This window comes from Eulemur rufifrons, chromosome 1 (genome assembly GCF_041146395.1).
Source record: "Eulemur rufifrons isolate Redbay chromosome 1, OSU_ERuf_1, whole genome shotgun sequence".
NCBI classification, from domain to species: Eukaryota; Metazoa; Chordata; class Mammalia; order Primates; family Lemuridae; genus Eulemur; species Eulemur rufifrons.
This window is the reverse complement of record NC_090983.1, coordinates 25,606,327-25,614,704: the sequence shown is the minus strand read 5'-3', so window position 1 is coordinate 25,614,704 and position 8,378 is coordinate 25,606,327. Positions and strand designations below refer to the sequence as shown.

At 40.4% G+C, this 8,378-nt stretch overlaps 1 non-coding gene across 1 annotated transcript; it reads left to right on the top strand.

Annotated features, from left to right (window-relative positions):
- The first annotated feature begins 6,751 nt into the window (after window positions 1-6,751).
- LOC138387962 (U7 small nuclear RNA) lies at window positions 6,752-6,813 on the top strand. Its single transcript, XR_011234020.1, has one exon. It is a non-coding gene; the product is annotated as a U7 small nuclear RNA (small nuclear RNA).
- Window positions 6,814-8,378: the final 1,565 nt, after the last annotated feature.

Genomic DNA, 8,378 nt, shown 5'->3' with positions numbered 1-8,378 from the left:
TAATAAGTAATTGCACAGGATTCAAATCTATGTTTGTCTTGTTTCAAAATTTTGTTGTTCTCCCCATAGTGCAGTTTGTGCCAATTAAATTTGCATTTCAGATAAACAACAAATAATTTGTTAGTATGTCTCAAATATTTGATGGAGGTCTACTTATGCTAAAAATTATTCATCATTTATTTCAAATTAAAATTTAACTGGATGTCCTATGTTTTTGTTTGTTAAATCAGGTAACCCTAGACTCCCTAACCTGTTAGGGTTAAGAATTGTGTTGAGTTAGGGGAAGGGGTAGAAATCTCTCTTTTTCCTCTCCATTGCTCCTTTCTGTCTTTCTCTGCACTCTTCATATCTCTTCTCTTGCTTTCCTCAAGATAGCATGACCCACACCTGATGATATTCTCATCTACATCCTAGATTTTCATAACAATTTCTAGAGAGAATGTGGACATTATCACTGATCTGTGTCCAAATCAACTGACCTAGTGAGAGCTATTTGAATCCTCTTATTTCTACTTGGGACACCAAGGTTAAAGATTGCCAATCCCTGTTGCATATAATGCAGAGGAGATGTCCCTTAGGATTAAGGTTGTCAGATTTTAGCTTGAAAGATACAAAAGTTATTCTGAAGAGAAGATATGCAGAGGAGGGTGATTACACTCAATCATGATTAGATTCAGAACTTCTATCAGGGTTGTAAAACAGCCAGTTCCTAAAAACTCTTGACAAACACTGTTTGGTTCTCTGCAGGATGCAAAGATAACATCCTACCCTTGAGACTTTAGCAACATAAGATAAAGACACTAAAAGACAAAGAAATGTATGTAGAAATGGTGTATTTTCAAAGTTAGAGGACATCTGTGGACAACAAGCTATATGTCCCTGGCATACCATCAAGATTGGGATGTTTTTATTTTTTTCAATTTTTAAAATTTTTTTATTTCAGAATATTACAGGGGTACAAACATTTTGTAATAATACACAAATTGCTTTTGTGCCATTTAAGTCAACATTATAAGTGTGCCCATCCCCCAGATAGTGTGCATTGTACCTGTTAGGTGTGAATTTATCCATCCCCTCTTCCCACCTCAAGATTGGGACATTTTTAGGGCCAGGCATGGTGGCTCATGCCTATTATCCTAGCACTCTGGGAAGCCGAGGCAGGAGGATTGCTTGAGCTCAGGAGTTCGAGACCAACCCGAGCAAGAGAGAAATCCTGTCTCTACTACAAATAGAAAAAATTATCTGGGCATGGTGGCACACGCCTGTAGTCCCAGCTACTCCAGAGGCTGAGGTAGGAGGATGGCCTGAGCTCAGGAGTTTGAGGTTGCTGTGAGCTAGGCACTCTCTACCCAGGCACCAGAGCAAGACTCAGTCTCAAAAAAAAAAAAAAAAAAAAAAAAAAAAGGATTAATACACATTCTTTGGAACATTGTGGAAATTACAAAAAAAGATATATCAAAGAAAACTTTTTGTTCTTTAAAACCTTCTTTCTGGCCGGGTGCAGTAGCTCACGCCTGTAATCCTAGCACTGTGGGAGGATCGCTTGAGGTCAGGAGTTCGAGACCAGCCGGAGCAAGAGCAAGACCCCCGTCTCTACTAAAAATAGAAAGAAATGATTTGAACAACTAAAAATATATATAGAAAAAAAAATTAGCCAGGCATGGTGGTGCATGCCTGTAGTCCCAGCTACTTGGGAGGCTGAGACAGAAGGATTGCTTGAGCTCAGGAGTTTGAGGTTGCTGTGAGCTAGGCTGGCACCATGGCATTCTAGCCTGGGCAACAGAGTGAGACTCTGTCTCAAAAAAAAAAAAAATATTAATAAAATAAAATAAAACCTTCTTTCTTTGGAAGGATAAGGACATTGTTCAAATGGTTTTCATATCTGTATGCTCAACCTAGTTAATGATATAGAACAGATAAAGAACAAATAAAAGGAGAATTTGATTACTTTTTTTTAAATGGAGTGAGTGAATTTTGACCAATAAAATTGCTTTTATTTTATCATTTGATTAGGAGAGAATGTTGTATTTGAAACTTGACCCTCTGAAAAGATAACATTTATTTATTTATTTATTTATTTTGAGATAGAGGCTCGCTTTGTTGCCCAGGCTAGAGTGTCCTGGTGTCAGCCTAGCTCACAGCAACCTCAGACTCCTAAGCTTAAGCAATCCTTCTGCCTCAGCCTCCCGAGGAGCTGGGACTACAGGCATGCGCCACCATGCCCAGCTAATTTTTTTTGTATATATTTTTAGTTGTCCAGCTAATTTCTTCCTGTATTTTTTTAGTAGAGATGAGGTCTCGCTTTTGCTCAGGCTCATCTTGAACTCCTGAGCTCAAACGATCCTCCCTTCTTGGCCTCCCAGAGTGCTAGGATTACAGGCCTGAGCCACCGCACCCGGCCTGTAGATTATTTTTAAAAGTATTTTATTTGTCTTTTGGAGAGAGAAACTGATGCAGCTTATGATGAACATGAGTCCTGGAATGACAGAGACTTGAATTCTCATCCTAGGCCCACCCTTTACCACCACAGGGTGGGCAGGCAGAGTGCAACTGATTGTTGTGTTTATTCAAAGCACACAAGTGCTAGTAGGGGAAAGATTCCACTGTTTTAAAGTAACCACTGAGACCTTCAGATGGGCAAGTGGTCTATTCTCTCTCTGTACCTGTTTATCGGTAAATTAAGGATAATAGTATGAAATTGGTCTTGCATAACCTTTCAAACTATTCATACACATATGTTTGGATAGATCTCAAAGCATTGTACTTAGTGAAAGAAGCCAATCTCAAAAGGTTACATACTGTATGATTCCATTTATATAACATGCTGGAAATGACAAAATGACAGCAATGGAGAAAAAAATCAGTGGTTGCCAGGGGACGAGTATGGGAGGGGGAGGGGTGGGTGCGGCTCTAAAGGGATAACACAGGAGAGTCCCTTTGTGGGACACACATGCACACACAAATGAGTGCATGTGAAAACCGGCAAAACAGAATAAGTTCTGTAATATAGTTAATGGTATGGTGCAAATGTCAATTTCTTGGATCTGATACAGTTCTACAGTTATAGAAGATCTCACCACTGGGGTAAGCCAACTGAAGGATTCATCACACTCTGTTACCATATTTGCAACTTCCTGTTAGTCTATAATTAATTCAAAATAGTTTTCTTTCTTTCTTTTTTTTTTCTTTTTCCTTTTCTTTCTTTCTTTCTTTCTTTCTTTTTTTTTTTTTCTTTTTTTTTTTTTGAGACAGAGTCTCACTCTGTTGCCCAGGCTAGAGTGAGTGCCGTGGCGTCAGCCTAGCTCACAGCAACCTCAAACTCCTGAGCTCAAGCGATCCTCCTGTCTCAGCCTCCCGAGTAGCTGGGACTACAGGCATGCACCACCATGCCCGGCTAATTTTTTTTCTATATATATTTTTAGCTGTCCATATAATTTCTTTCTATTTTTAGTAGAGGTGGGGTCTCGCTCTTGCTCAGGCTGGTCTCGAACTCCTGAGCTCAAAAGATCCGCCCACCTCGGCCTCCCAGAGTGCTAGGATTACAGGCGTGAGCCACCGCGCCCGGCCTCTTTTTTTTTTTAAATAAAAGCAATACAACTTTTACCTGTCCTCTTGGGATGCTTGCATTTGAAGCCTGGCTTCAATGCCATGGAGGAGTCCTGGCCACATGGAAAGGCCATGTGTGAGATTCCGGATAACAGCCCCATCTGGGGTCCCAGCCCACAGCCACATGTGGGAAGAAACATTCAAGATGACTCCAGCCACAGCCACCACCTAACAGCAACTCCCGTGGAGTATCACCAATGAGAATCGTCTGGCTGAGCCCAGTCGACCTCCAGAACAATGAGAAGTGACAATACAGTGATTGGTGTTATTTTAAGCCACTAAGGTTTGACATAATTTATTATCCCACAAAAGATGACCAGAATACCACCAATGTGACCTGGACACCTCTGTGCCTCAGTTTCTTTATTTATGAAATGGAGTACCGGGACCACAGGGTTATTACAAATATGAAACAAGTGATCAAGAATCTAGGGTGGTGCTTATATGAGGTCAATAAATGTTAACTACAATTATTATCACTGTGTATCCAAACTGCAATAAAAGGGCAAGAAAGATGTGGAATAGCCCACATAGCTCTGGGTCAGTTCCAAAAGGGCACTGAATGACTTTTTGCCCCAGAGATTGAGACCAAGCCACAAGAACTTGGCAATAGAATGGCTTCTATCTTGGGCACATCCTTGGATGACCCCTATTCCCTGATTTGCCTGTGGGGTAAATGTACCTTCTAAATATAAGCGGTGGTTCTACTGAGTTGTCCCCCACCCCCTCAACTCCAGAGGTAGCAACTTTTTTCTTCTCTAGGGATAAAAGCCTACAGAACCAAAGGAATTTGTGGGTGCTAATCTGCCTCCTAGGGTCAAAGAACATTCTTTCACGGGAAATGTCTATTGCTTGAACAACTCTTGAGCTATTTTCTAAGTCCGTTATTCTATTGATAGTACACAGCCCTATCAAAGGCTTTGCTTCTCTCTCTTTTTCCAGTTTGAGCACAGAGTGGGCTAAGTCAAGGTAAAACCCTCTTTGCACTACATCATTTATCAAACCCCCCCAAAATTCCCACCATACTCTTACCTCCTGAAAACATTGTCAATGTCCCTCTGGGTAGGGGCAGTAGGCAAACTTTGGAAGGAAGAATAGGCAGAAGGGGAGGCAGAATTGATTGGGAGTCTGGATTCACCTTCAAGGAGTCTGAGTTTCCCTCAAGGGCTAGGGCCTGGTCAGAAACCAAGGATGGCCCATTGCACCCAAAGGTGCTGACTGCAGCTGCCTGGCAGGGCAGGGATGCACAGTTGCGACAGAAGCCCTCAGACAGCATTTGGAAAAATATCTATAACTTCAGTCTTTGGAAACTGCCAAATCATTAACCTTTAGGTTCCGGTCCTGGCTGTTTTTGGAGGTTACCCTGGAATGTGGATTCACTGTGGCTGACTCAGCTCTGCTTATCTTGTCTGTAATATTTAATCCCTAGACAAAAATAAATGAGAAAGAAAACTGATGTGGGGGGCGGGCAGCGGAGGAATTGGAGAGAGATGCTGGAAAAAACAGAGGTCTACACACACACACACACACACACACACACGCACACACACACAGATGGTGGAACAGTTTCTACTTCATCAGTTTGAACTCTGCCTGAGTTATCACAAAACAACATTGCACAATAGCCTGGGCTCACTCATCATCTTGCAGCAATTGTGACAATATTGCTATAGTATATTTCCTGATGTGTCTGTGATTAACGGCCTTTATCATTAAGGTTTTCACATCCAAAGTGACTTTGAATGCAAATGTGCATTTTACTAGGGGATTGTAGAGAAAATATCATAGAATTGCCTGAAAACTAGGTCAAATATCCTAGCAGCTACAGAATTAAGAACTCTCAACACATGACCTTGATTTACAAAGAGCCACAGGTGGCCCTGCCACTCTCCTGACCTTACTAGTAGGAGTTCTTAAAGGAATGACAGTGACAAACAAATCCAGTTTAACCATTCGAGAAGTGGGTTCAAAAGTGGAAGAAAGGAAATTGGAAAAAGCAACTTGGAATAGTGGACATTAGAGAAGGTTTCCTACAAACAATAATTGCTGATGTCAGCAAGGGGCATAAAGTAAATAACACACCTTATTATACTGTCTTACATTGTAGCCATTAGGGATTACTTGCAATTAGCTATCATCATCCTGTTTTTAAAATGGCTGATATTATTGGCCAATCAAAACTTCCTGTAAATTTACTACACCTGGTAGCTTTTACCCAACAACCTCCTTTCGTGGTCCTCAAACTTTGACATTCACAAAAAACTCCTGGGCAGCTCGTTAAACTGGAGATTCCTGTAGTCCTGTCTTTAGAGTCTGATTCAGTAGGTGGAGCCCAGGAATCTACATTTGCATCTCCAAGTGGGTGTTTTCAACTGAATTCTCTAATCGATGTTCTGCCTAACACTGATAAGCCTCACGTAGGTGACCTTTGTTTCATATTTTGAGAAACATTTTGTTTCTCAAACAAAATGCACTGAGAAAATGGTTCTGCTACTTCCTGGCTGACCCTGAGCAAGTCTCTTTTATTCTCTGGGCCTCAGGGTCTTGCGTAAAATGCAGTGACAGATCGTGATGGGAACAAAATGAAAATACCCATAAAAACCATATACACAAATGTATGTTCCCTCCACTTTTACCCTAATTAGAAACTGAAGACTTATTACATCGCTTCCTCAAGTAATTGTATTCTAGTGCCAAAGAGCTCAATTATCCAAACTTTTGAAACATGGTCTATTTGTATGCTTGTACTTTGAACCTAGTATAATCGTAACTTAATTTACAGAAAACCATGTGTGCAGAAAACAATTTACTTTCTACATACTGTCAGTAGAAATGCTAAGGTAATTAATTTTGCATAGAACTCAGTCTGTACACTGCTTTTTCCATAACTCTGGTTTACATGGGATGATTTCACTTACATATCCCAACTACAGTAATATAGGTCTGGAGGTCTTACCATCTCAGGACTCTGCGGGGATTCATCCTTCTCTTTCTTTATATTTCTTTCCTAGTCTACCCTACCCCCAGAGAATGGTATTAACTAATTTATTTTCTGCAAGGTTTATACAGATCAGATTAAGAAAACAGTGTTTAAGACATTGATGTTTCCATAAATTTTACAAAGATCAGGTTAAGAAAACAATGTTAGTGTTACAGCTCTTTATGAATTTGTCTAGCAGGTTTTCCAGTCCTCACTGGAAGACCCCCAACCAATGCAAAAAAAAAAAAAAAAAAAGAACAATGTTTAAGACATTGAGACTAAAATTTCAAAAGTACCTACTCACATTGATTTTGGTGGGTTTTTTTGTTTATTTTTTTTTGGAGTTGGGGGCCTTGCTATATTGCCCAGGCTGGACTTAAACTCTTAAACTCCTGGGCTCAAGTGATCCTCCTGCCTCAGCCTCCTGAGTAGCTGGAACTACAAGTGCGCACCACTGTGCCGGGCTCTGTATACTCACTTTGTATTTGAATAAACAACAAAACTGTATCTCCCATGAGCAATTGACATAATTACTGAAATAATAAATGAATTTATTTTTGTTTTACAAAAGTTGTCTATATAATTTATAAACGCTGCTGTAGAACGATGCATAAACTTGCCAATCTCTCTCTCTTCTTGGTGGTATGTAAATGGTGTAGGATTAAGCTTCAAGGAGGAAGAGCCAAGTCTAAGTCACTGCAGTGTACCCGTTGGCTAGGCCAGTGCCTGGCACACAATGGACCCTCAAAATACATTGTTGAATGAATGCATAGGTTTGGAGTTTCAGTGGGAGTTGAATTTCTCTTAGAAGCTTATTCAGTTGTTTATGTGATAGCCTGTATTTTGTTCCCTCACTGATGATGATTTTACTGCCTTTGTTCAAGGTGATTCCTAATCATACGTGGCAAAGAATATCAGTCAGAAAATAGAAATGCGATAAGCTTCATATAAATGAGTAAAGCACGTATTTAAAAATCTTAGAATGTCTTTTAGAGTATGATTGTCAAGGGCTGCCAGTGACGGTTTTCCAGTTTTTATTCATCTTCATCTCTCTTCTTTCTAACATTTTACCTGAATGCCTACTCCTTTCTACGTGAATTAGCTTTTCTTCTAACTTCCTTTGACACTGACCTCCCCTGGCTCTCCATCTGCCTTTCAGATTGTTGCTTCTGTGTCCTTTGCTAATTCTTCTGATTTCCTAAGTGTGGCTAATCATTGGCCCTTTATTGTTCTCATTTTAATAGTCTTTGCCAGAGAGTGTCTATTTTCAAGACTTCAAATACTGTCTATATTTCTGGCCCTGGCTTCAATCCTCATCTTCAAATGCTGCTTGCAATTCTCTAGGTGGGTGTTCTGTCTATCTCAAACTCACTGTGTCTGTAACTGAACCCACTGCCTGGGAACCAGCCGTCTTCGTCTTCTTAGAACTTCTGTATTCTTGGCATGGGTCCCTTAAGTGATTGACTTACCCAGACTCAAAAAGAGTGATCTTTAAAATGCATTTCCTTCATCTTATTTTGGAGATTATCGGTGAATCTCTGACTGCTGAGTGGATAATGTGGAAAGTAATATACTGTCATTGCAAAGATGCTGTGTGTCTGAAACCCCCCTGTGCTCAGAAGGGAGTTTGTGAGGCAGTCACATCAGGCCTGATACTGTTCCAGTAACTGCCAGAGGAAATGGGGCTCATTATTGGTGCAGCATTGATACCACTAAACCACGTGAGCTGATCACCACTGGGGAAAAGGGCAAAATTAAAGCACTCATTGTACAGATAAAGATATTGCCTATC